This window comes from Bubalus kerabau, chromosome 6 (assembly GCF_029407905.1).
Source record: "Bubalus kerabau isolate K-KA32 ecotype Philippines breed swamp buffalo chromosome 6, PCC_UOA_SB_1v2, whole genome shotgun sequence".
NCBI lineage: Eukaryota > Metazoa > Chordata > Mammalia > Artiodactyla > Bovidae > Bubalus > Bubalus kerabau.
The window spans coordinates 63,467,366-63,493,537 of record NC_073629.1 but is presented as its reverse complement, the minus strand read 5'-3'; the positions used below and the strand labels follow the sequence as shown (position 1 = coordinate 63,493,537).

The 26,172-nt window shown below is 37.1% G+C and overlaps 1 long non-coding RNA gene across 1 annotated transcript in view; it reads left to right on the top strand.

Annotated features, from left to right (window-relative positions):
- The first annotated feature begins 301 nt into the window (after window positions 1-301).
- LOC129656181 (uncharacterized) overlaps window positions 302-26,172 on the top strand; it is a 62,898-nt gene continuing 37,027 nt past the window's right edge. The window contains exons 1-2 of the long non-coding RNA XR_008716252.1: window positions 302-395; window positions 2,652-2,705. This is a non-coding gene — a long non-coding RNA (uncharacterized LOC129656181). The remainder of the gene's footprint in view (window positions 396-2,651; window positions 2,706-26,172) is intronic.

The following is a 26,172-nucleotide window of genomic DNA, read 5'->3' as shown; positions in this document are numbered from 1 at the left end:
GACTGAACTGACTTAGCACACATGCACTCACTGTTACCCACCCTTTAGAGCTGGGCCCCAACAAGGGCCTCCTGCCTGGTGTTGCTCCTGCCAATAGATGGAGATTGAGTTCAGTTCTGAAGCAAGTAAAGCTTTATCTTTGATCAAAAAATGGAGAGGCCCACGCTGGATGCTCTGAATACACCTCTTCCCAATTGGCTGTGGGCAGAGCTTTTCTATAGGGTTTTGTCCTGGGGAGGAGGTGCAGTTCTGGCAGGAGGGGCGGGGCAGGTTGAGCTGTGCTACTCAGACTTCAGATCACAGTGCTGGGTGCAGCGTCTGCACATGACCCGCCCCCACCATGTTGAGCTGCAGAGTCCTGCTGGGCCTTTCTGCACACTGCCAGCTGAGCTGAGGTACTGGGCACTGAGGTTATGCTTTGGGAACTCTAATCCAACATAGGTGCACGGTCTCTGCACAAGGCCCCCTTCAGGCAAGTGAAACAAGACTAAGCCCAAAGAAGAGGTTAACTTTATCTTATCAACTAGATTCCATACTATTTTTTCCCGGGGACCCTAGTGGGCTTTGTGGTTGACAATACCACCTCTTCATAAGAAAGAGTTACTCAAATATCTGACTTGCTTATTTAGTTGCTATTATTTTGAACTTGGAAGTGTTAACAGAGAAACTGACTTCAACATTTGAAGGTATTACTCTAAAGCAACTCTCTTCAAAGAGGAGAGGAGTTTTTATTCATCAGTTAAAAAAAAAAGTAGTATTCAAGGTGACTAACAAGTCACATTCTGATAAACAAGGCATTCTCAAACTTTAGCAAAAATTACTTATTTGTATTAGTACATTCGACTGCTCTTGGTTAATGCTGCCCTCAATAGGTTTATTCACAGAGTTAGTGTATGTTCTGTTTGTAAAAGATACATATAGGTATTGATTTCTCCATATAATTTATCATTAATTTTACAACATCTAAATTATCATTTTGCTTGAAACTTTTACCATGTGCCTGAACTCTGAAGAAAATATTGAAAATTCCTCTAACCTGGCATTTTCAAATATAAATGTCTACAAAAAAATAGAGGTCTGGTTATCAGTTAATAGCTATGCTCATTACTACAAATATTAACAGTTACTCAATTACCTTTGTCCTCTTTAGATGGTATAGTTTTGTGTGTGTGTATGTGTGTGTGTGTGTGCTCAGTCATGTCCAATTTTTTTGCAACCCCATGGACTGTAGTCCATCAGGCTCCTCTCTCCATGGGATTTCCCAGGCCAGAATACTGGAGTGGGTTGCCATTTCCTCCCCCAGGGGAACTTCCCAACCCAGGGATTGAACCCATGTCTCCTGCATCTCCTGCATGCAAGTGAGTTCTTTTACCACTAAACCAGTTTTCTTTTTATTACAGATGAAAATGTCCCTCTTTCACAAAATTTCACAAAATCAAATGTCCATCATGTCTATGTTAATCTCATGTCTGTTGGTTAATTAAAAATTAAAGATATTGGCAAGAAAAACTCTTAAGCATTACAGGGGTGAGATGGGATTCCTCCCATCACATATCTGATACCTAGCTACGTGTGGTATCAGGGGGTTAAAAAAAAAAGTTGGGAGACCCATTTATAGCTAGAATTGCAGAAGTTGAGAAAAAAAGACAATAGCTGCTAAGGAAAAAGATCCTATTACCAATCGAATAAAAAATAAAAGTTCCTTCCCTATCAGTGGTAAGCAGGAGCTTGCTTTGTTTTAGAAAATACATAATGTTTTTTTGGACCTTTAAGCATAGGCAGCTGATACTAAAGTAAAATAGGTAAACCATCCCTTATGCTTTTGGAAAAGAATATTGACAAATGAAAAAGAGGCAGTGGTTCTCCCAGACCGCTGAAGCAAACAAAAATTTGTATAATCAGTGTATTTCAAATATATGGTCAGTTCAGATCTAAGGGATATAATTACCTAAAGAAAGAAAATCCTCTGAGCCATTGTATTTTTTACATTAAAAATGTTACTTGAGTTCACAATAGTATTAACTTTATAAACTCCTCATATTATGGTATATTCATCGAAGAGGAAACCATGCACTCTCCCTTCCCCTGGGGAAAGACTTGCTTTCTGATTTGCCCTCACAACTGCATTTACCAGGGAGAAAGATGCTTAGCTTCTAAGGGTCATAGTTTGGCCTTTTCCATCCTGTGACCAGAGCAGAAAGAAACAGGGGTTCACAAGTAAGGTGGCAGCTTTCCAATGGCTGACCTATGCTTTTACATTTCACATAAGCAGGTAGTATCAATGGGCTGTCTAATGACTAATAAGATAAGAGTGCAATTGATCTACTTATTTACCCGTTTCCCCAGGTGGGTGACAGCCTGCTCCTCTATCCTGGGTTCAGTTACATTGTACAATTCTAGTAATCATTTTAGACCCTTTAACTATTTTGTCTAAGCTAACATTTAAAGCACAGAGACACAAACGTTGATATTCTGTGTCATCTAAATACTATCTTCTCTGAACCTCTGAACTGACAATTGTCTTTATAATCTGTCTTTATAATTTGAATCTGACTAAAACAATATTTAACACACATGTGAATCATCTTCAGTCCAATTGATATTCTTCTCATGCTGAATTTGAACTATGAATTTGTTTGTCTTCCTTCTAGGTCTAAACCTCCTAAGTAGTTCTGAAGAGTATGGACCTGACATAGATTTATAAGGTAAACTATTAACTTCAAAATAAGACATAATTGATCTAATTATAATATGAATTCCAGCGTTGTGTAAATGTATTGTCCTTTACTACTCTGTGGTGAGTTTCTAAGTTACGATACTGTGTAATCTTTTAGTAGAGGGTAGAATCATAATCCTGGGGGACACTGAGGGAAGAATACAGTACATCTGTGAGTTCCCTGTCTTCAGTCAGACTTAACGCTGGCTCCCTACCTCAATTTCATACAACAGTATCCTTGTGCTCTTAGGAGACTCTTGCCCTGAAGTATGCCAGGACATCACAAATCCTATAGTCAATTGGAGAACAATTAGATTTGTCATTTTCATAAATGAAGCTTGAAATTATTAGGATGCATTCCTCTCTAGAAGTAAGAAGAGGTACAAACATCTGATAAGGGCTGTTTCTACCACAGGAGGTGTCAGATGGGGGTGTAAGGAATAAAGTGATTTATAGCAGATGGCCTCAGATTTCTGTTTCTCTGGATCACAACCATCATTTGCTTTCCTGCTTGTTGAATAATTGTATATTCCTAGAAGCTATCAATTCTACACTAAGATAGATTGAAGAGGATCTTTGAATTACCTATAGCAAAATGACTAAAAACCTAGGCTTTATATCCAACCTAAATTCAAACTGTGGTTCTGCTATTTACTAGCTATGACACTGTGGTCTTCAATGTTCTCATCTACAAAGTAGGAGAAATAATAGTATTCACTCCCAAAAACTGTGACATAGTATAAACAAATGAGTTGATGTAAAGCACTTAAATTATTTCCTGACACCTACAAAACACTAGATTTACTAATTTAAATGCTTTTATTCTACCTCCTCATTTTGCTTCAGTTTCTCAATTATCCTTTAGTCCAGAAATGCTGTGGTTATGGGAATTATTAAGGAAACCAAACTCCCAATTCTCTTCTAGCAGCCTCTCTCCTAAAGGAGATATAGTATAGCTTTAGTGTAAATGCCAGGAAGGAGAATAATTGGCATTCCTTTGCCCTTTGAATGGGTCCCTAGCTAGCCCTAGGTGGTGTGATGTGAAAGTGACCTGACAACAGGGTGCCTGCCAGCTCAGTGCAAGTGTAGTGAAAGGATCAATTAGAAGACTCGCCACTTCAGAAACATGCAAACATCAATTGGCATAGAGTTTCAGGAAGCAGAATAAAAAGGAACCTACAAAATGAAAGCCTTTCAAGGGGATGGAGGCACCATTCTTCCAAATCACAAACTGATGATTATGATCACCATTACAGCTTAATGAGCCTGTATGTGGCTAATGACTTCATCTCTCCAGTAGATTTGCCAATAGTCAGTGTTTCCACTCACATCCTTCCTTTTCTTCTAAGAAGCATAACACGGTGCTTGTTGGTCAGAACAGGTCAGTGGATTTCCCCCTCCTCCTTTAGCAAAGGCAGTTTCCCAAATCTACCATTCCCCCTCTTTGCTTTCAGGACAGAAGGTAACAGTTTACAAAAAAGAAAACAACACCATTGCAGAGCTTGTGTATGTGTATGTGTATGCGCTTAGTCACTCAGTCATGACTGATTTTTGTGATCCAATGAACTGTAGTCCACCAGGATCCTCTGTCCATGAGATTTCCCAGGTGAGAGTACTGGAGTGGGTTGTCATTTCCTATTCCAGGGGATCTTCCCAAGCCAGGAATAGAAACTGCATCACTTGCTTATAGAACCTTGGAAAACCTGGGTTTGATCTGAAAGTAGCCTTTAACTACTGTCTGACATAGTGTCTTCATCTCCAAAATGTACTCGATCAGTGTCCTATTTCCAATGGTAACTTTAAAGATAAAAATTCATGAATAGATCTTTTAACACACATAGGGGTTTAGTTTATTTTACTTATTTGTTACTAATACATCATTGGTTATAGCTATATTTTTACTTTAATAACTCAAATGCAGAAAATGGTATTATAAGTTTTAAGCAAGTTATCTGCTGAACCATTAAGAGATAATTAATTTTAATAAGAAGACTTAAACTGGAGTTAGATTTTTTTTAATTAACCACACTATTATAATACTTCCCAGGTGGTGCTAGCAGTATATAACCCACCTCCTGATTCAGGAGACCTAAGAGACGTGGGTTCAATCCCTGAGTCAGCAAGATCCCTGAAGAAGGAAATATCAACCCACTCCAGTATTTTTCCCTGGAGAATCCCCATGGAGAGAGGAGCATGGTGGGCTACAGTCCATGGGTCACAAAGAGTCAGACACAACTGAAGCAGAAAACTCACCGATTATAATACTTAGTCAACAGTGATACTTAGGATTAAAATCATTTAACGAGCCAAAACTAGACAAAGTTGAAATAATGATGTATCTTCTAAAGAATAGGTTTTAACAGTAGGTTAAAGGAAAAAAATTTTCCTAAAAATAAATACTGGGAACTGCCCTTCCAGTTGCTATAGGCCTCATTCATGAATTGCCTAATAATAAAGCTAATTAGATCTTCAAATTTAAAAATAAATAAAATAGAAACAATTTACCGTAATGATTCTAACTCAGATTCCACTGTATTTCTTTCACTTTCCTATTCTCAAAGTATATCTAGTAAATATAGTAGATCTTAATATAATCCTGAATAGCATTACATCAATATAGTATTGAAAATGGGGCAAGTATTAGTTGGAAGAGATAATGTTAGCTATTAAGACAATTGCTTCAGTGTAATACTTCAGAAATTTAAAGTAATATTCCAGTATAATTTTTCTGGGGCCTCTGTGCTATAAGTAAACTTTGATTGCTATGGTAATATAAGAAAGATGAATGGATAGTGTCTACAGATAACGTAACCAGCATTTCTGGGAAGTATCATTGTAAAAAATACATAGCTGTGACCCCATTTTTGAGTTCTAGTCCCAAATCTGCATCTGAATCTTCTGAGTGAGCTTGATCAATTAGCATGTATCTGACTAAAAACTTTTATCTATAATTTGAAGAAATAAAAGCAGACATTTCAAAATTAAAGTTCTAATTTTTAGGAAGAACTTTCAAGCAATGAAAATGTTTAGCAGATCTTAACATGCACCAAATCTACATTCTCCTGTCAATCTTTCTTCATACTTATCTGCCCACTCTTACCTCAGTGATCCCATCATTTCAAGAATGGAAGGTTAGTTTAAAAAGGATCCTCTTCACATTCATTGGAAACTTTAAAATCACAATAAAGTATAAGCTAGATTTACTTTTTTAGTCTCACCAAGTAGATATTTGGAGAACTTCATTAACAAAACCATTTAACTAATTTTATTGGGGGTTTATAATATGTCTAAAACTGTTCCACAAAAAAGAAGCATAAAGAGAATATAAAATGTGACACCTGCTCTGAAATTTATTTATAAAGGTAAAATCAAACTTTTCAAAATAAATATTAACATCAGAAAAAAAAATACATGTACTTATCTCAGTATTATAAATTATGAATTTTGTAGAATTCTGATGGAAGAGATGGGATTCAAGATAGGTGTTTAATAATGATTACAGCTTGGATATGTTGTGCTTCTCTGGGCTAAATAACCAGTGGTCCTGTATTTATATTATCCAGGGTGTACATAACAAGCTGTTTGACCACTAAAAGCAAAGCAAATGAGTAGTGGAAGGCACTGGTTAACTCACCATGAAAGCTGGTTAACTGCCAGCAAATAAGCCTTTCACTCTTCTATGCCCAGTGAAAGTGTAAATAGACCTACCACCAAAATCACAGTCTCAGCTGGCATACAGCCTCTCCCCTCAGACTGCAGCATTGAAGATGCCAGGATGGATGGAAAGAATTCATCTCCCCCAGGGAGAAACACAGCTATTGTTCTAAAATCAAGCCCTAAAGACCTAAATGTTGGTCTTGGGTATAAAGTTTACTAAGTAGCCTTATATCATAAATAGAAATCCAAAGTTTCTGAGGTTCATCAGCTGCTTTCTTTGGGTTTCTGACAAACCCTAATGGGAACTAACAGAAAGAGAAAGCTAGTATCATTGACCTTGGAAGAGAAAGATTTGAGAATGTAGAAGATGAGTCTGTTTCATTTCTAGTTCTATGAATTAACCCTTTACTATCTAAGCAAAAAATGAGACCATTCTCATACTAATAATCAGAAGGTTGACTCAAAAAAAATTAAAATTAGGTATTGTTCTTGAAGCTCAAAGTTGCATTGTATTAGGAAAGTAAAACATGAGTATACTAAAGACAATGACAGTCATAGCTGCCATTTATTGAGCGCTTGTTGTATGCCTGGCACTCTATGCTTTAATTTATGTATTTCCTTTACACCTCACAAAATTTATATTAGAAAAATGTATTGGCCTAGTTTGAAAGTCAAATAAATGACTTTTTAAAAAGTCAAAATTTTAATTTAATCAAATTTAACAAGAGGGAGGGCCAGGATTTGAACTTATGAATTTCTGAGGCCAAAGGCCATGCTCTTTCCATTACGTACACCACTTCTCAGATAGTGCTGCCTCACTGTCTAATATGCTTTTCTTATATACTCAGGTATACCAGGAAGATGACTGAGTGGACAGTTTTATTGCATGTATGTACATTAACATCAACCAATACTTATTATTTAGTCCCATGAAGTCAATGAGTGTTTTGCAAACAGATGGACTACAGATTCAGAAAAATCAATGAATATTTGACTAAGCAAGTGAATTATGAAGAGTAAAGGCATTATATGTGCTTTTTCTTGGAAGTAAAAGAAAAGCTATAGAGTTAATAAAACAGATGCAATGCTAATAACTTAGAGCCCACCCACCCCCAAAGTAGAAATCGATCTGACTCTAAGATTCATGTCTCTTTCCATAAACTTATTTCCCAACAGAGTTTCTTAATTTTGAAGTTGAAAATACAGAATTTTGTCATTGCTCTTACTTTCAGATTCAAGCCAGATTACTTCCTAATCTCTTTTTATTTGTTATTCACTTTCATATAAGGCTCACTTTACTTTGTTTTCACATCCTTCATATTCTTACATGCTCTCTTGGACTGGTCTCACTGTTTGGAAGATCTTCCATTGATCTTATCTTTTCTTCCTCCTGTCAATCAAATCTTAACTGCTTTTACCTTCGAGGATCTCTAGTTCTCATTTTGCCCAAAGCTTTCTCAGTTAACTAGATATAAAATATCTTTCAATGGAAATCATCTATCTTCTATAGCTAAAAGCTTTACCAGTGGTAAAATGTATCCCTCTGTATATAATAATAATTTCAACAGTTGGATTATACTTTTCATTGAACTCCTTTTTCTGCTTAGAGTAGAAATGCTATTGTAGAAAAATTATAAATAGCAAAATATACAAGGACTAAAAAATAATTGTTTATGCCAACACCCTGAAAAAGTATTGTTAACATTTTGTTATATTTCTTTCTATTCTTTTTTAAAGCACATTTATTTGTGTTATAATTTAAACTCTCCCTGCCTTACTATATTTTTATCCTGCCTATTTCTCCTAAAACTTTAAGAGTTGGATTCTTTAAGACCCTTTAAGAACTGGATTCACCCAGTTCCCTGGATTCATAGGAGTCAAGTAGTCAGTAGGAAGGCCGACCATTAAGACATCTAGTGAAGCATTGACTCATAGAAGTCTAGAACTATTCTTATTTCTGAGCTTCCAAAGATATTACTCCAAAATAGCCTGATGTGCAACTCCTGGGTAATTCTCTTTGTCTCCATCTTGTGTTAATTTCTTTTTAATTAAAACCACTATTTCATTTCATAGAAGCTAGAAAAGTATACTATATTAGATTACATAAGACATGGCATTAAAAGATAATACATATTTTCTTGATTTCTAAATTAAATTATGGATTTAAAAAACTATTTGTGTTTATACTGCTACTGCTAAGTCGCTTCAGTAGTGTCCAACTCTGTGTGACCCCATAGACGGCAGCCCACCAGGCTCCCCCGTCCCTGGGATTCTCCAGGCGAGAACACTGGAGTGGGTTGCCATTTCCTTCTCCAAAACATGAAAGTGAAAAGTGAAAGTGAAGTTTCTCAGTTGTGTCTGACTCTTTGCAACCTCATGGACTACAGACTACCAGGCTCCTCCATCCATGGGATCCTCCAGGCAAGAGTACTGGAGTGGGGTGCCAGTGCCTTCTCCATTTGTGCATATATTACTATAAATACCCTATGTGGGTTTGCTCGCTTTTGTCAGTGCTGTGCTGTGCTTAGTCATGTCCAAAGCTTTGTGACAGCATTGACTGGAGACTGCCAGGCTCCTCTGTCCTTGGGGAGTTTCCAGGCAAGAATACTGGAGTGGGTTGCTATCCCTTCTCCAGGGGATCTTCCAAACCCAGAGATCGAACCCAGGTCTCCTGAACTGCAGACAGATTCTTCACCATCTGAGCCACCAGGGCAACCCCTGAATACTGGCATGGGTAGCCTATCCCTTCTCCAGGGCATCTTCCTGACCCAGGGGTCTCCTGCATTGCAGTTGTATTCTTTACCAGTTGAGCTATCAGGGAAGCCCCCACCTTTGTCAACGCACACCTTAACTGTGTGGAAGGTGAAATTTTCTTGTTCACCCTGCCCTTTTTAGATATCAATCCTTTTTATCCTCCCAGCTTATTTTATTAAGATCTCACCAGTTTTTATCTGGGAAACATACCTTGTCTGAAGCCTTAACTTTTTCCATGTGACTTAACCTGCCCAATTTTGGGGTTGATTTTTTTTTTATCATTTTGCCCATTAAGAAGGACTTTGCTCTTAAATATTTGTTATGCATCTCATTTCTTTCTCCTGTTAAGAATAATGTTTGATTACTTAATCCAGGTTTAGAAATGTATCCAGTTTAAATTTGTTAACCAAACTTTTAAATACACTAACCATTTCCCCCAAAGCTGTAAAGTGTGATCTCACAGGAGAAGCAGCTTCACAGTCTTGATGAATATCCCTTTCACAGGGTTTCCCTTACACAAAGTGTACCCCAGCACTGGACACACAGCATGCCATCACTAGCTATTTGTAAATGAATAAATCATATCTTTCAAAACATCAAAACCTATTCTCTAAGCAAACAGGACTACTGACTGACAAAGGCTAAAAGTTTTCATAACTTGGATAAGATGCAAAAACCTTTCCTTCTACAAAAATGTTTCCTTAAATGCTATGAACTTCTTGCCTATGAGAATCGCATCTCTCAAACTGTTTTTTTTTTTTTTTTCATACCACTTAAAAGAGACTATCCAAGTTAACCCCTGAGTCTAGAAATATTGGAAAACTGCTAAGTATACTCATGTATCCGTCGTGTAGATTTTACAGATAAAGATGAAGGAGCTAAAGTATCAGCACCATTGAGGATGAGTCTGAGAAACGAACAGCTGTGAATGTTGAGGTTCTCCAGGCAAAGAAGACTCAACAGGACAATCTGAGGTGTCAGGACAATCCAAAAACCACAATATTTTAAACTGAAGACTCTTCGCATCAGGGCAGATACTGCCAGCTAGAGATCTGTGTTTTATTGAAGTCTAAACTAATTCCTCTTGTTTTTTGCTCCTGAATTGTCCATTTGCTTAGGGAGCCTCAGTGGGTAAAAGGGGAGAGAAACAAATTAAATCAAAACTGCAAAGACTTGTTAAAACTACACAAGGTGTGTCTAGCTCTCTTATTGTTATCTGATACGTTGGGAGAAAAGAAAAATTGTGGGAATTCCATGCTGACTTCATAATAACTCACAACTGATTAAGTCAATCTTTGAAACAGGCAGTGAAAGCACAGAGCAAACAGAAGTTAAAATGCAAGAGCATAAACTAATCGCTGTTTCTCTTTTTGGAAATTGTGTTGGCACCAGGATGAGAAGTAGATGGAAAAAAAAAATCCAAGAAAAACAAAGACATCTCTCTCTAAGCCAGTAAGTTTACTGATTAATGAAAAGCCAGACTTTGCTGTTAAGGATCTGATGCAAAGTGATTATCAGCATATTCCTCCATAACGGCTGCCACTTAAAAGTTCCAAGGAGGAACTCAAATATGTGCCTAGAGAAAGAAGGAAATAGAAACATTTATAACCACCCAACATACACAAAAACACCCTCATCTAATCTAGCCCCTGAGTATAAAACTTTACTCATGTAGTTGTAAATTGGGAGATCTCAGGTATAAAACTCTGTGTCCAATAAATATATAATGGTTTAGTGGACTAGTGACTGTAGCAGACTTGGTTATTTTTGCTTTGGCAGCCAACAATACAGGATCATAGGAAATCCATATCTCTAAAGCCAGAGAATAGCTCCCATTCATTTGTGGCATCATTAGCAATATCGTGATACTCCTTAAGGACAAAACACATAAGTGTTCTTCTGTCACTTACAATTGTGTCAAGGAAAAAAAGCAAAATGAACTTGCAAAGTCACGCACCAGCTCAATTTTGGAAGGAAAAAAATAAATCTTCCTTTGAAGGAAACGAAATCAATCCCCAGTTCAAATTAAATTTGAACTATTCTGTGAAGCTCCAATACACAGCTCCAATGACAATCAGTACTTACAGACTTAAGGTGCAGGCAAGTAATGTTTCATTTAAAAGAAACTGAATGAGGATTACTGACATAGAAAGTTTTGATGCTATTTTGTCATTAGTTAAAGTTAAATCATGCTATTATTGGTTCAGTCGCGAACATCTCAATCCTCACCTTTTTTTTTTTTTCTTTTTCATTTCAAATGCACTAGAAACCCTTTGTATAGTTGGATTTGTGTCTTCATCTTATTAAAACCCTGCTATGCAGATGTATCATAAGTGTAGCCTGAGACTTCTGTCTCATACAAAATTTAGCTTAAATTCTACTGGCATGAAATACTTTGTTATGCACAAACCTTCTGTTTGGTTTGCTGACATTCTTCTCAGTTGGCTCTCATGGTGATTCATTATCTTGTGATATAGATTTCCAAGTATCATCTTTGTATTGATTTTTATATCTTTAATAACCACTCCACAGAAGATGGCTCCACTGGTGTCATTGATCGCATCAAAAATTCAAGGCTTACAGAAATACTAGAGGTCTAATTGGTAGGAGAACTTTTCAGACTTAATCTTAATGCAGTCTTAATCTTCTGCATTAAACCTGCCTGAAGGTATCCTCTTGGAGTCTACAAGGGGAAGTTTAGTGCTTCATTGAATAACACCTGGTGAGAGTATGCAACAGCATTGCAATTAATGGACTACAAACTCGAAAATGCTGCTTACCAAACATTCAGAAATTATGAACAATCCTTTCATCTGGAGCCTCCATCTCTAGAATGCTTCTTGCTTTCCCTTTCTATCACCTCTGGCCCCACCAGAGCCAGATTTGCTTAATATTTTAGAACCAAACCTATGGTGTGGGGGGAAGGCCTCATAATTCTAAAGCATGTACCACCCTGGGACTTGAAGATTTCCCAATTTAACAATAGAATTCTTCTGCAGAAACTCAGAGCAAACATCCTGTTTATATAAATAACATTAAACTACACATTTATGACGGCTGGTGTAGGGCTAGCAAGTCTTGAGGACCAGTACCTGACCACATATACCACACTGTAACTTCCTTCCTCCCAGAACCCCATTCATGGAACATCCAGATCTGTTTTAAGTAATCAGAAACCTAACCAAAAGGGAGAAGCAGGTACTTTCTCCAAAGCTTAAGAGTCATTTAATTGTAAAGTTGAAACCTGGACTTATTGTATCTTTTTCCAAAACTTTTTATCCATCAACTCTGTGCCAGTCACTGTATCAAAGCACAGATGAGTATAACTTGGTATCTTCCCTAGAAAATGTTACTTTCAGAAACCTATGCATGGAAGGTGGAAAGTAGATAACTAACTAGAAGGCAGGATGTACAAGGATGTGGGCTTTGTTTTTTAGTTTGTTTTTATTTTTTGGATGCAGCATCCAGTATTCTAGTTCCCTGACCAGGGACTGAACCTGTGCCCCCTGCAGTGGAAGCACAGAGTATGAACCACCGGATTGCCAAGGAAGTCCCAGGATATAGGCTTTGCAATTGGCCAAATCTGAACTCTATTCTACCTCCAACACTGTGCTCTGTGATACTTGGTAGATTGCTACCTCCCTGAAAAATGGCAGCAGTTAAAAGTTTTTTCCTCATAATCATATTATGTGACAGTGCATGCAATGTTGAGTATTGGGCATGTTACTCATGCACCCATACATTCATTATACAATGTGTGTTACCTATTAGAAGCTGATATAGGAGGAAGCCATGTATCATTTTCCCCTCCCTGTAAAATTTGAAAAATTCATTTAAGAGAATGTGGACAAGGTAAAACAATTTTTTAAAAAATTTTGTATCCTATCTACAAACTTTTTTAGACAAAAAGTTAAACACATGCTAGTTCAGCATTATAGATGTAGCATCAAAAACTAAGAGGAATTTTGAATTTTTAAGACACTTGGAATTAAAATGAAGACATTAGAAAGATTGGAAAGACAAAGGGATGAATCAAAGATGAATGCCATAGAGAGATTTTATAAAGGTCATGGTGAGTATTTTGATGTTTATCCTTTAGGGACTTGAATCTAGATTCAAATAATATTTAAATTACCAGAAATTAGAGTTCAAAATGTCAAAGTTTCTCATTTAAAAAATACCTGTGGCAGATTCATTTTGATATTTGGCAAAACTAATACAGTTATGTAAAGTTTAAAAATAAAATAAAATTTAAAAAAAAAACTCTAAAAAAAAAATAAAAATAAAAAATGAGATATAATAATCTCATAAATAAAGCAACAAATATGTAAGGGTCTAAGCAATTAAGTATCAATTCACTGTTGGAGTTTATTGCTGAGATTATCTTCAAAGTGTTGCATTTATAATATGTGTGGATTTAAAGTATTTTACCTAGAATATGCGAAGAATATTCTAGAATAATTTACCTAGAATGTGAAGTCAAGTGGGCCTTAGAAAGCATCACTATGAACAAAGCTAGTGGAGGTGATGGAATTCCAGTTGAGCTATTTCAAATCCTGAAAGATGATGCTGTGAAAGTGCTGCACTCAATATGCCAGCAAATTTGGCAAACTCAGCAGTGGCCACAGGACTGGAAAAGGTCAGTTTTCATTCCAGTCCCAAAGAAAGGCAATGTCAAAGAATGCTCAAACTACTGCACAATTGAACTCATCTCACACGCTAGTAAAGTAATGCTCAAAATTCTCCAAGCCAGGCTTCAAAAGTATGTGAACCATGAAATTCCAAATGTTCAAGCTGGTTTTAGAAAAGGCAGAGGAACCAGAGATCAAATTGCCAACATCCACTGGATCATCAAAAAAGCAAGAGAGTTCAAGAAAAACATCTATTTCTGCTTTATTGACCATGCCAAAGCCTTTGACTGTGTGGACCACAACAAGCTGTGAAAAAATATTAAAGAGTTGGAAATACCAGACCACCTGACCTGCCTCTTGAGAAATCTGTATGCAGGTCAAGAAGCAACAGTTAGAACTGGACATGGAACAACAGCCTGGTTCCAAATCGAGAAAGGAGTATGTCAAGGCTGTATATTGTCACCCTGCTTATTGAACTTATATGCAGAGTACATCATGAGAAACTCTGGGCTGAATGAAGCACAAGTTGGAATCAAGATTGCCGGGAGAAATATCAATAACCTCAGATATGCAGGTGACAACACTCTTATGGCAGAAAGCAAAGGACTAAAGAGCCTCTTGATGAAAGCAATGGCAACCCACTCCAGTACTCTTGCCTGGAAAATCCCATGGACAGAGGAGCCTGCTAGGCTGCAGTCCATGGGGTCACGAAGAGTTGGACATGACTGAGCGACTTCACTTTCACTTTTCACTTTCATGCATTGGAGAAGGAAATGGCAACCCACTCTAGTGTTCTTGCCTGAAGAATCCCAGGGACGATGGAGCCCAGTCAGCTGCCATCTATGGGGTCGCACAGAGTCGGACATGACTGAAGCGACTTAGCAGCAGCAGTAGCAGCTTGATGAAAGTGAAAGAGAGTGAAAAAGTTGGGTTAAAACTCAACATTCAGAAAACTAAGATCATGGCATCTGGTCCCATCACTTCATGGCAAATAGATGGAGAAACTGTGGAAACAGTGACAGACTTTATTTTGGGGGGCTCCAAAATCATTGCAGATGGTGACTGCAGCCGTGAAATTAAGACGCTTACTCCTTGGGAGAAAAGTTATGACCTAGACAGCATATTAAAATCAGAGACATTACTTTGCAAACAAAGGTCCCTCTAATCAAGGCTATGGTTTTTCCAGTAGTCACGTATGGATGTGAGAGTTGGACAATAAAGAAAGCTGAGCGCCGAAGACTTGATGCTTTTGAACTACTGTGTTGAAGAAGACTCTTGTGGGTCCCTTGGACTGCAAGGAGATCCAACCAATCCATCCTAAAGGAGATCCGTCCTGAAAATTCATTGGAAGGACTGATGCTGAAGCTGAAACTCCAATACTTTGGCCACCTGATGTGAAGAACTGACTCATTTGGAAAGACCCTCATGCTGAGAAAGGTTGAAGGCGAGAGGAGAAGGGGGCAACAGAGGATTAGATGGTTGGATGGCATCACCAACTCAATGGACATGAGTTTGAGTCAACTCCAGGACTTAGTGATGGACAGGGAGGCCTGGCGTGCTGTGGTCCATGGGGTCACAAAGAGTCGGACATGACTGAGCAACTGAACTTAACTGAACTGAACCTAGAATATGATATTTAAATAAATGGCAAATGTTTATATTATACAAATTATTTTTTTCTATTCTAGTCATTATTCTTGCTGCATATTTAGTTGTTTCACATAATTTAGTCATCTATCTGGCCCATAATTACCCATTTATTGATGAAATTCAGTTTGTGCTTTTATTGCATCCTCTTTCCAGAACTGGTTACAGCTTTCAACTAAGAGAACAAATCATTTTCAAGTGGTTTCATCACAGATGTTTTTATATCATTGCCCTATATCTGCCTTATGAGTTGTCTTCCCACTAAATATCTGATTTTATATTTTCTCAAAGAACCCACCATCCCACTTTCTGGCCTCTTCCTTTTGCCTTTTATTTTCTTTCTCCTTTGTTTCCTTCTTACTCTTTCTTTCTTTGCTATCTTTGGCCTTTTTTCTAAGTTTCTACTGCTTTTTCTCTATTTCACTTCCACGTCTCTTCTCCTTTCCTGTCTTCCTCTTTCCCTAATTATGTTATTACCTAAACTAAAATACAATGCACAGAATTGTAACTCTAATTCAGATTTTATATACCCTTTGGATATTTAAATAGCAATCCAAGGAGTCCCCCAATATAGTGCTAAATTCATTTTCCATCTGTTATAAGAAAGCATTATGACATGAAAGGCAGCAAAAATCCTACCAAATTAAGAAGCCACATATACAGTAAGCATAGTTGTCCAAGTGTTAAGACTTTTTTTTTTCCTTAAGCTTTAACTTTCTTTTTTTTTTTTCCTACCATCTAACTGGAATTTCCCTGATTGAGGGCAAAAGGAGAAGGGGGTGACAGAGGATGAGAGTTGAATGACATCACTGACTCAATGGACATGAGTCTGAGCAAAATTCAGGAGATAGTGAAGGACAGGGAAGCCTGAAGTACTGCAGTTCATGGTGTTGAAAGATTCAGGCATGACACAGCAACTGAACAACAACAATAATATCTAACAGAAATTATTAAAGGTCTCTGTAGTCATCAATATAGAAAAAATACTTTTACTCAATAGTCAGTTAGTATGGAACATGAACATTAATTCCATTTTCTATTTTTAAGATGTTAAAATAATACACAAAAATAAACTCAAAATGGATTAAAGATCTAAACGTAAGACCAGAAACTATAAAACTCCTAGAGGAGAACATAGGCAAAACACTCTCTGACATACATCACAGCAGGATCCTCTATGACCCACCTCCCAGAATATTGGAAATAAAAGCAAAAATAAATAAATGGGACCTAATTAACCTTAAAAGCTTCTGCACATCAAAGGAAACTATTAGCAAGGTGAAAAGACAGCCTTCAGAATGGGAGAAGATAATAGCAAATGAAGCAACTGACAAACAACTAATCTCGAGAATATACAAGCAACTCCTACAGCTCAACTCCAGAAAAATAAATGACCCAATCAAAAAATGGGCCAAAGAACTAAATAGACATTTCTCCAAAGAAGACATCCAGATGGCTAACAAACACATGAAAAGATGCTCAACATCACTCATTATCAGAGAAATGCAAATCAAAACCACTATGAGGTACCATTTCACATCAGTCAGAATGGCTGCGATCCAAAAGTCTATAAGTCATAAATGCTGGAGAGGGTGTGGAGAAAAGGGAACCCTCTTGCACTGTTGGTGGGAATGCAAACTAGTACAGCCACTATGGAGAACAGTGTGGAGATTCCTTAAAAAGCTGGAAATAGAACTGCCTTATGACCCAGCAATCCCACTGCTGGGCATACACACTGAGGAAACCAGAACTGAAAGACACACGTGTACCCCAATGTTCATCGCAGCACTGTTTATAATGGCCAGGACATGGAAGCAACCTAGATGTCCATCAGCAGATGAATGGATAAGCAAGCTGTGGTACATATACACAATGGAGTATTACTCAGCCATTAAAAAGAATACATTTGAATCCGTTCTAATGAGATGGATGAAACTGGAGCCTATTATACAGAGTGAAGTAAGCCAGAAAGAAAAACACCAATACAGTATACTAACGCATATATATGGAATTTAGAAAGATGGTAACAATAACCCTGTGTACGAGACAGCAAAAGAGACACTGATGTATAGAACAGTCTTATGGACTCTGTGGGAGAGGGAGAGGGTGGGAAGATTTGGGAGAATGGCATTGAAACATGTAAAATATCATGTATGAAACGAGTTGCCAGTCCAGGTTCGATGCACGATACTGGATGCTTGGGGCTGGTGCACTGGGACGGCCCAGAGGGATGGAATGGGGAGGGAGGAGGGAGGAGGGTTCAGGATGGGGAACACATGTATACCTGTGGCAGATTCATTTTGATATTTGGCAAAACTAATACAATTATGTAAAGTTTAAAAATAAAATAAAAAAAATAAAATTTTTAAAAAAAAAGATGTTAAAATAATACTAAAAAAGAAACTAGATCTCTACTCTTAATACACTGGAAGAAAAGTTAAACATTCAATACCAAGCAGCTATTGTTTATGAAAATGTTTCTTTTCAAAAATAGTATTATCTATTCTTTCAGAGATTTAATTTTTAACTTACTAACATAACATATATGATAACTGACCAGTAACCAAAGGATTTTAGCAAAATTCCACTAAAAAATATATTTTAAAGTTTTCCCCTATAAATTTCTCTTTAATAAATATAAAAAGTACCAAATATCTGCAAAAGTGAAAGTTAACAAAAATTTCCAGCCAAATTAATTTTTTAATAATAGGTTAATATATAAAATGGCCCAGAAATAAAATATGGAAGTTTGACATTTTCAAAGTATTACATCTCAGGGCTTTCTCTGATCACAGCTTGCTTGGTATATTCTCCAAATGGTGGCCCACATCATTCCACAGTAGGACTCATCTTTGCAATTACTGGTCTCATTCTTGAAGCAAATCACACATGCCTTTTAATTTGCCACTACAAAATTTCAGTTCAGTTCAGTTCAGTCGCTCAGTCGTGTCCAACTCTTTGCGACCCCATCAATTGCAGCACACCAGGCCTCCCTGTCTATTACCAACTCCCGGAGTTCACTCAGACTCACGCCCATCAAGTCAGTGATGCCATCCAGCCATATCATCCTCTGTCGTCCCCTTCTCCTTCTGCCTCCAATCCCTCCCCGCATCGGAGTCTTTTCCAATGAGTCAACTCTTAGCATGATGTGACCAAAGTACTGGAGTTTCAGCTTTAGCATCATTCCTTCCAAAGAAATCCCAGGGCTGATCTCCTTCAGAATGGACTGGTTGGATCTCCTTGCTGTCCAAGGGACTCTCAAGAGTCTTCTCCAACACCACAATTCAAAAGCAATAATCCTTTGGCGCTCAGCTTTCTTCACAAAACATATGTAACTTCAAACTAAAAATTGAAGCCCAATGGATTGGATAAGACTGGCACCCTATCTTTCAGTCAAGTTATGAGTCACTGCCATGCTTTAAGCAGCTATGATGCTTTTACTGGTATTATCTTGAATTCTTACAAAAGACCCATTATATGAAACTAATAATATCAGATGAGTAAGCCAATGTTGCCTAAATGCCCTAAGTTAATAATTATTCAACACAGACTTTCTGTTCTGTTTGGCAAGTAGCACCATTCTATGAAATAAGTTTCCCAGTGGTTAGTAAATGTTTTTGTTTCACATTGTTTTATTTATTGTACTAAGAACATTTAATAACATTAGATCTAGCTTTAAAATGTTTGTAAGTGTACAGTTATATATAGTCAATTATAGGCACAGTGTTGCACAAAGATTTCTAGAACTTCCTCATCTTTTATAAGTGAAACTTAGGAGAATTGTACGTTTAACATGTCTCCTACCCCACAGATTGGATATGCTTCTAGGAATTTGAAGAGTTACCCCTTTTACTTTACACATGACAAGCAAAATGATCAGAAATAGGACTAGAAAACATTGATATCTTGATTCTTCTCAATTTGCCTCTGAATGTCATGCCTAACAAGGAGAAAGACATGTCAGGAGTGAGACAATAAATGCTTCTACGGCCACTTCCTAGCACAATTGCTGGTGTTTTCACCGCTTCAGGACCATCTATCTTGTAATGTCTCAGTTTCACATCCAGTTCAAAAGGGAAGCAGCAGTACTTATGCAGATGTGTGACAGCATATGGTCAGGATTTAGATGAGTGAATACTTGCACCTGGAAATCAGATATCAGCACAGCAGACCCCTCCTGCTTGCCCAGGGCAGCATCCACCTCACCGGACATTGAGGGGGCTGCCAGATCAAACACAATCCAGATGTCTCCTCTGCCTCCTCCTCTGCCCATACAACCTTCCATTGTTTTCTTTGTCCTTTGGGAATATTTTTGAGTATTTAAAGGAGCCGTGAAAATCAAACAAAACATGTTTTTAAAGCAGAATAAACACAACACCCATTGAGCAGTTAAAGCTTTTCTGAAAAATTAGCTTGTTTCAATCTTTTAAAAAGTTTGATTTTCATTATCTTTTTCAAAAACACGTGAAATTTTTGTCATAAACCTTGATCAGAGGTTTGGAATTTATTAATTTAATCTTAATTTTCAGATTGGCCAAGACAATTTTTGAAATAGTACCGTCTCAGATGTCAGTGTCAATAATGTCGCCAACACCTGCAGTGATTCTGACTTTTACATGGTGCCAACTGCCCATTTATTTCCATTTATTGCATTTTACAATGAAATCTAGTGTTTTGCTTAGGAGGGTACCTCACTAGTAAAGGATCCTGTTTTATCTTTTCAAAACATTTGGTTTTTTTTAAGGCTTGTCATGTAACTTCTTTGTACTTTAATATCTATATGTATACTTCAGAAAGATGAAAAGATAAAATGCTGTAAATGTGTTGAGAGCTTCTGATCACACTGAAGCAGTAATTAATCTTTCAAATCTCCCATATACAGATAGCTTCATAAAGCAGGCCAAAACAAGGTTGGGGGAGAGATCTGCCCAGGAATGAAAGAATGAAATAAAATTTAAAAGTAGTGTGTGAATATGAGTTCCTTAAAGCAGAAATGAATAGTTGGTAGCCCTACAAAAAAAGAAATGAAAGAGGAAAAAAGGGAGACAGGGGGAAGGAGAGAGAGGAAAAGATAGGGCAGGAAGGAGGAAAGGAAAGAAAGAAGGAAGGAAGGAAGGAAAGAAGGAAAGGTTAGCCTAATTATCTATGGTTGCCCTTCACAGTATGTTGACAAAATGCCCACTTAGAAGCAAACTTAAAAAGAGATGGCGGCTTCTGGTAATTAATTTTTTCCTATATGATCTACATATGTGGCATTTGACTTAAAGTTATCAGGTAGTCTGTCTAATTTTCACTCAATTATCTGTTATAAGTGGAGAAGGAAATGGCAACACCCCTCCAATATTCTTGCCTGGAGAATCCCAGGGACAGAGGAGCCTGGTGGGCTGCTGTCTGTGAGGTCGCACAGGATCGGACACGATTGAAGCGACTTAGCAGCAGCAGCAGCAGCATCTGTTATAAGAAATAGGACTTGCTCATATTAGCACCTTCCTCCTGTATTACTGACTGTTTAAATATTTGACTTTTATGACTTTCTAGTTAGTCCAGATCTAAGAAAGCTTTCCATATTTTTTTAAAAAGCAGGCTGTTGTATTTATTTTGTGGAAAATCATTTATCAGTGGGAGGGTAAAGAAAATTAACATAGAAAAATAATACAAGTTGTACAAACTTTATCTAAAAAATATCTATGTAATCATTGTCTTCAAATATGTATGTAGCAAGGAAGAGTTGGTCAGGCAGACTTGACTGAATCTCACGTCCTTCATTATTAGCTACACTCTTCAGTCTCTCTGTAATCATTTATGTGGCATTTAAATCAAGCAGGAGAACTTAGACAAACAGTTGGGTACTTGGTCAGCTTTTGTTACATGTAATTTCTCCTTACTATTTTTTTCTCTTTAAAATGTTTCTACTATTTGTTGTAAGTGATGGTTCCCCAAACTGAAAATTTTTGTTACAAAGTTCTTCCAAAGGCAGCCCTGGAAACCCAAATCTGCAGCTGCTGTCTGATTTCAAACTGAAGAGAAACTGCTCTGTTCTCCCTCCCCCTCTGATTGAACTCGAAAGGTGTTGGGGACAACTGAGTCTTGTTTTTATTTGTCATGGTTTCCCTTTTTTGTGAGATAGTCACCTACATTTGTCAGTGAAATATACAGACAGTAAATGAACCAGAAATGCAATAATCTCCTGTCCAGTCGGTCCTGAACTACTTAATTCATGACATAGTGCTGAGGCTGAATCAGAAGACTGATGTGTGGGAAAACAGTTTAAATTCTTTACAGGAAAGTATTCTCGGTGTCATTATTTATTATTCATAAGAATGAAAATATCACCACTGTGTTTATTAAAGAAAGTTGTAAGGAAGATAGCTTTAAACCTGTTTCTCAAATTTGTCCTTATAATGTGGCAGAGAGAAAAAGTTTCTTTGCCCTCTTTCCTTTCCCTTCCTTTTTTTTCTTTTTTCCCAAAGCAAACCAAAATAAGCCCTATTAGTATTCCTATATCTGAAGGAAAAGAATTGCTCATGCACACACTCATATTAGTAGTACGCCCCATTAGGAAATCTTGAAATGATTGATATTTAAAGTGTTATCATCTCAGGTGGATTCTCCCATCAAGTACAGATTTACAGCAGTTGCATTTTTTCCTTCTTTCTCTCTCTTTTCTTTTTTTTTCCTACATGCAAAAACAAAATGTAAACCCAGAAGAATTCTGTTAGCTACTTTTTTTTTGGTCTATTCAGTGCCTTCCTCTTCGCCTTCCTACCCCTCCTCATTATGCAGCTCCAATCTGTACACACACTCCATTCCCCGCTACCCACCCCCATCTCTAGTGGTGTGAAAATAGAAAAGCATCTGAGTATCTGGGCAGCCTATCAGTTTGCTAAGGTTCATTTTAGCTAATCCAGACATCCCGCACAGCAGGGGGAAAACTGCTGTATCTAGTGAAACAAGAGCATGAATAATTAAAACTCTGTTATTAATGAACTTCCAGTCGTTATGTAAATGAAACTGATTTCAAGTCTAATTTGTCAGCCTGAATTCTTTTTCTGTTCTCCCTTTGTCTAGGACAAGAACTCATCATAATGGACTTGATAATAAAACACTAGTAGACATGCTGCGTGCAGTGCCCATCTGAGTTAGAGCTTTTAGTGTGGTTAATTGATACAGTTACTCCAGAACAAGTCTATAAGGCATTTTGTATGGCTCTAAGTTTTAAAAGCCGCTCCTTTCCCCTTTGACAGTGCTGCCTATTCTTCACACATATCTCATTATCATTTACCTTTACATGAGGGGTGGCATATAATTACTGCCTAGTAAATAGTTTCTTTTGCAATATCCATGATGTTCAAAGACAGCAGAGTTCAAAAAGGTCCAGGAGAAGGGAAGTCTGTAGTCTTCTAAGAATGACAAATAGCCACTGGAGAGAGAAAAGAAAAGAAAAGAGAAAGGAATACTTGACAAAGCGCAAGACCACTAAGTACTGATCGCCCACTGCTCCACCATCAAGTGTCACTCATGCTATTGCTGGCATTGTCCAAAGGATACCCTGATGTCTGTGGCCACATATTTCAGCTACATTGTTTAGATCCACTGTATTGTTTGTGAAATCCTTCACTATTAAGGTGACAGCTTCAAACACTACAATCTGATTTCCTGGAGTTACAAATATTTTACACAACATAAAAACAATAATTCTTTCAACAGAAAGCTTTTCCGCAGTGTCAACTTTACTGAGCTGAGATCTTTCGATTTGAATTTTGAAAAAGTCTCTTATTTTTGGAGAAATGTATACATTAGATATCAGAAGTTACTATTTTAGATATTTGGCACATGATTTTATTTGTATAAGACAATATATATAACAAAAATTGACTCATTTTTTATATCTGTTACATTAAAATGATTGTGCTCCATTTTTAGGAGGAAAAAAGTGTTTTCCATTTGGAAAACTATTAAATCTTCTAAGCTGCATATGCTAATAACGTGATTCTTGCTAATCTAGTAGATTTTTAACGGAGGTATAGTTCACAGCAATATTAAGTACTAGAAAATCATTGCTAGCTCCCCCAAGTTTGGGTGTACTAGTTATTAGAGGGTGCTAGATTTCTCTATCAGCATCTGCAGTTCCTTGGTATATTGAAACTAGAGAAGGGTTATAGGCATCCTTTAGCTCTGCTGTCTTTTGTTATTTTGTAATGCTGCTTTGTTTATAGTACCAAAGAATAAATAGCATCCTAATCACTTTTGTTCAAATAAAGCGAAATGGATATCTCAGCATCCATATGAATGATATAATCAATATTTCAGACATCAGTCATTATAGACTCCTAACACATTTTCAGTCACTTAAAATGTGCCAGACACTGGGATAAGAAATAGAAATAAAAGTTTGAAAAGGAAGCAATCATTTTTCAAAAAGAGGTTAATAAAGATCAATTAACCAATATTTATGACTTGATGTGAAAAGGTACTATATATATAGGGTCTCTTGAGAGTCCCTTGGGCTGCAAGGAGATCAAACCAGTCAATACTAAAGGAAATCAACCCTGAACATTAGTTGGAAGGACTGATGCTATAGTTAAAGCTCCATTACTTTGGCCACCTGATGCTAAAAGCCGATTCATTGGAAAAGACCCTGAAGCTAGGAAAGATTGAAGGCAAAAGAAGGTGGCAGAGTATGAGACATTTAAATAGATAGCATCACTAACTCAACAGACATGTACTTGAACAAATTCTAGGCGATAGTAGAGGACAGGGAAGCCTGGTAGGCTGCAGTCCAAGGGGTTGCAAAGAGTCAGTCACGACTGAGCGACTTGGTTCTCTCTATATATATATATGAATATAAAGTGTACAAAAATGTGTAAAATGTCAGAGAAGCATTCAGAAATAATTTGCAGGAAGCCAAGAGACAAAACGCTTCAGAGAATACCGTCTTATGTACTTCAGGTAATGGCAAATGTTACCTAGACCAACCCACTGTCAGTGTTGTCAGGGCAGGGGTCTGGTTTTAATATGATTCATTTTCTCCTGGATGCGCTATGGAACAACCCATGCCTCAATTTCCCAAGCAGGAAAAGGCATACTGTTATTCCAAAACATGTTTGATTTTCATGACGACAGAGTATAAGTTGAAGGTGTAAGTTAAATAAATTTAGTTCCCTGCAATTTCATAGGGATGTGACTGGACCCACGGCATCACAGCAGGGCCAGCACAATCGATGTATGATGGTGCCCAGCTTGACCCTGGTAAGGGTCAGTCCCATAAGTATCTGTCAGGCTCGCCTTGAGGAAGTTTCATCCCCATTGTGTCTTTGCAAATCCTTGCTAAAATTACACTGGTCTCTCTGTCTCTCAAACTTGATAAACCTTGAATTCTTTTAAACCAATCTAAACCTAATAACTATTTACACTGAAAGACAAAAGCAATCCAGCAAGATATGAGATGACATATAACGTATATCACACCCACACTCCTTGTCTCCCTATCTCCCTACTTTCTATTGATAATATGGCTCATGGGGCTAGCAACTCTGTTCATTCTAATTCCTAGCCAACTCCAGAAGAAGTCATAAAAATACTTAATCTGAAATTAAAGTCAATTAAACTACATTGCTTCTTTGGAAAGTTAAAAGGAAAACACACATAAGTAATAGAAATCAATTATTGTATATTCCCAGGCCTGTTCTTATAAGCTGGAGAGGTAATCAATCACTCTAGAGATTTCCTCAAGGTAATTACTGTTTATTCTTTAATGATAGTACCGTCTTCCTCTTTTTTCCTTCACATCAGCCCCTTGCAGCTGCCACCTCACAGAAAGCAAATAAGCAGCAGTTAAAAAAAAAAAAAAGACTGGAAGAAAGTTGTTGGTGTTCTGCATAATGTGGCCCTTCAGACTGCTGAACTGCATCTCTTTCTGTGACCTGAGGCTACAATACTTTATGGTCCATACTGTATATACACATCATAACTGATTTTCAGTAATAAATGTGGCCATGACTTTGGGAGGAGGCACAGCAGCATAGGGAGAATTAATGGGAAATATCTTTCCTGTGGACATTTAGTCATTTAAAAGAATGAAGTTTAACAATAATAAGCAGCTGAAAAAGAACATGGACCAATTAAGAATTTAAAACAACTAGCATCCAACTAAGTTTCTTTCTGCTCCTTAGAAAGAAGGGGAGAAAAGTAGTAAAAATAAATACCACTACTATTATCAAGAGCCAAAAACATTAACCAAGAGATTTCACAGCACTTCAGTCAGAGCTCAGCTAATGAATATATGTCACCTTAGCTGGTTTTAGCTGACTTTGAAATTAAAGTTCCAAACCCTGCATGCAGAGAAAGCTGGACTTGAGCAAAATGGACTTAATAAACTGCATTGTGTGCTGAGATCCCTAGTGAGATTTCCTGCCCATCCATGACCAATCGGTATTATTTTTTCAGTGACTGGTACTTTTGTGAGCAAGATTGGGGTTTCTGGGAGTGATTAGCACTTTTCACCATTGATTGACAGGTTCAAACAGAAATGAGACAATAGGAGGAGTCATTAGGAATTCAAATGTAAGGTTAGTGTTTGCAGGCTTTGCCACTGATTTTAATGGAAAGCAACTATATATAAGGAAAGGAATTAATGTTTAAAATGCTAAATTATGAAGTAAAATTAATCTTTCCAACTTGAGCATTTTTTCAGAATTTAAATTAATAAAAAATAATAATAAAATGAAATAGCAATAGTTTATATCTTTCCTAGAAATTTCTCAAATT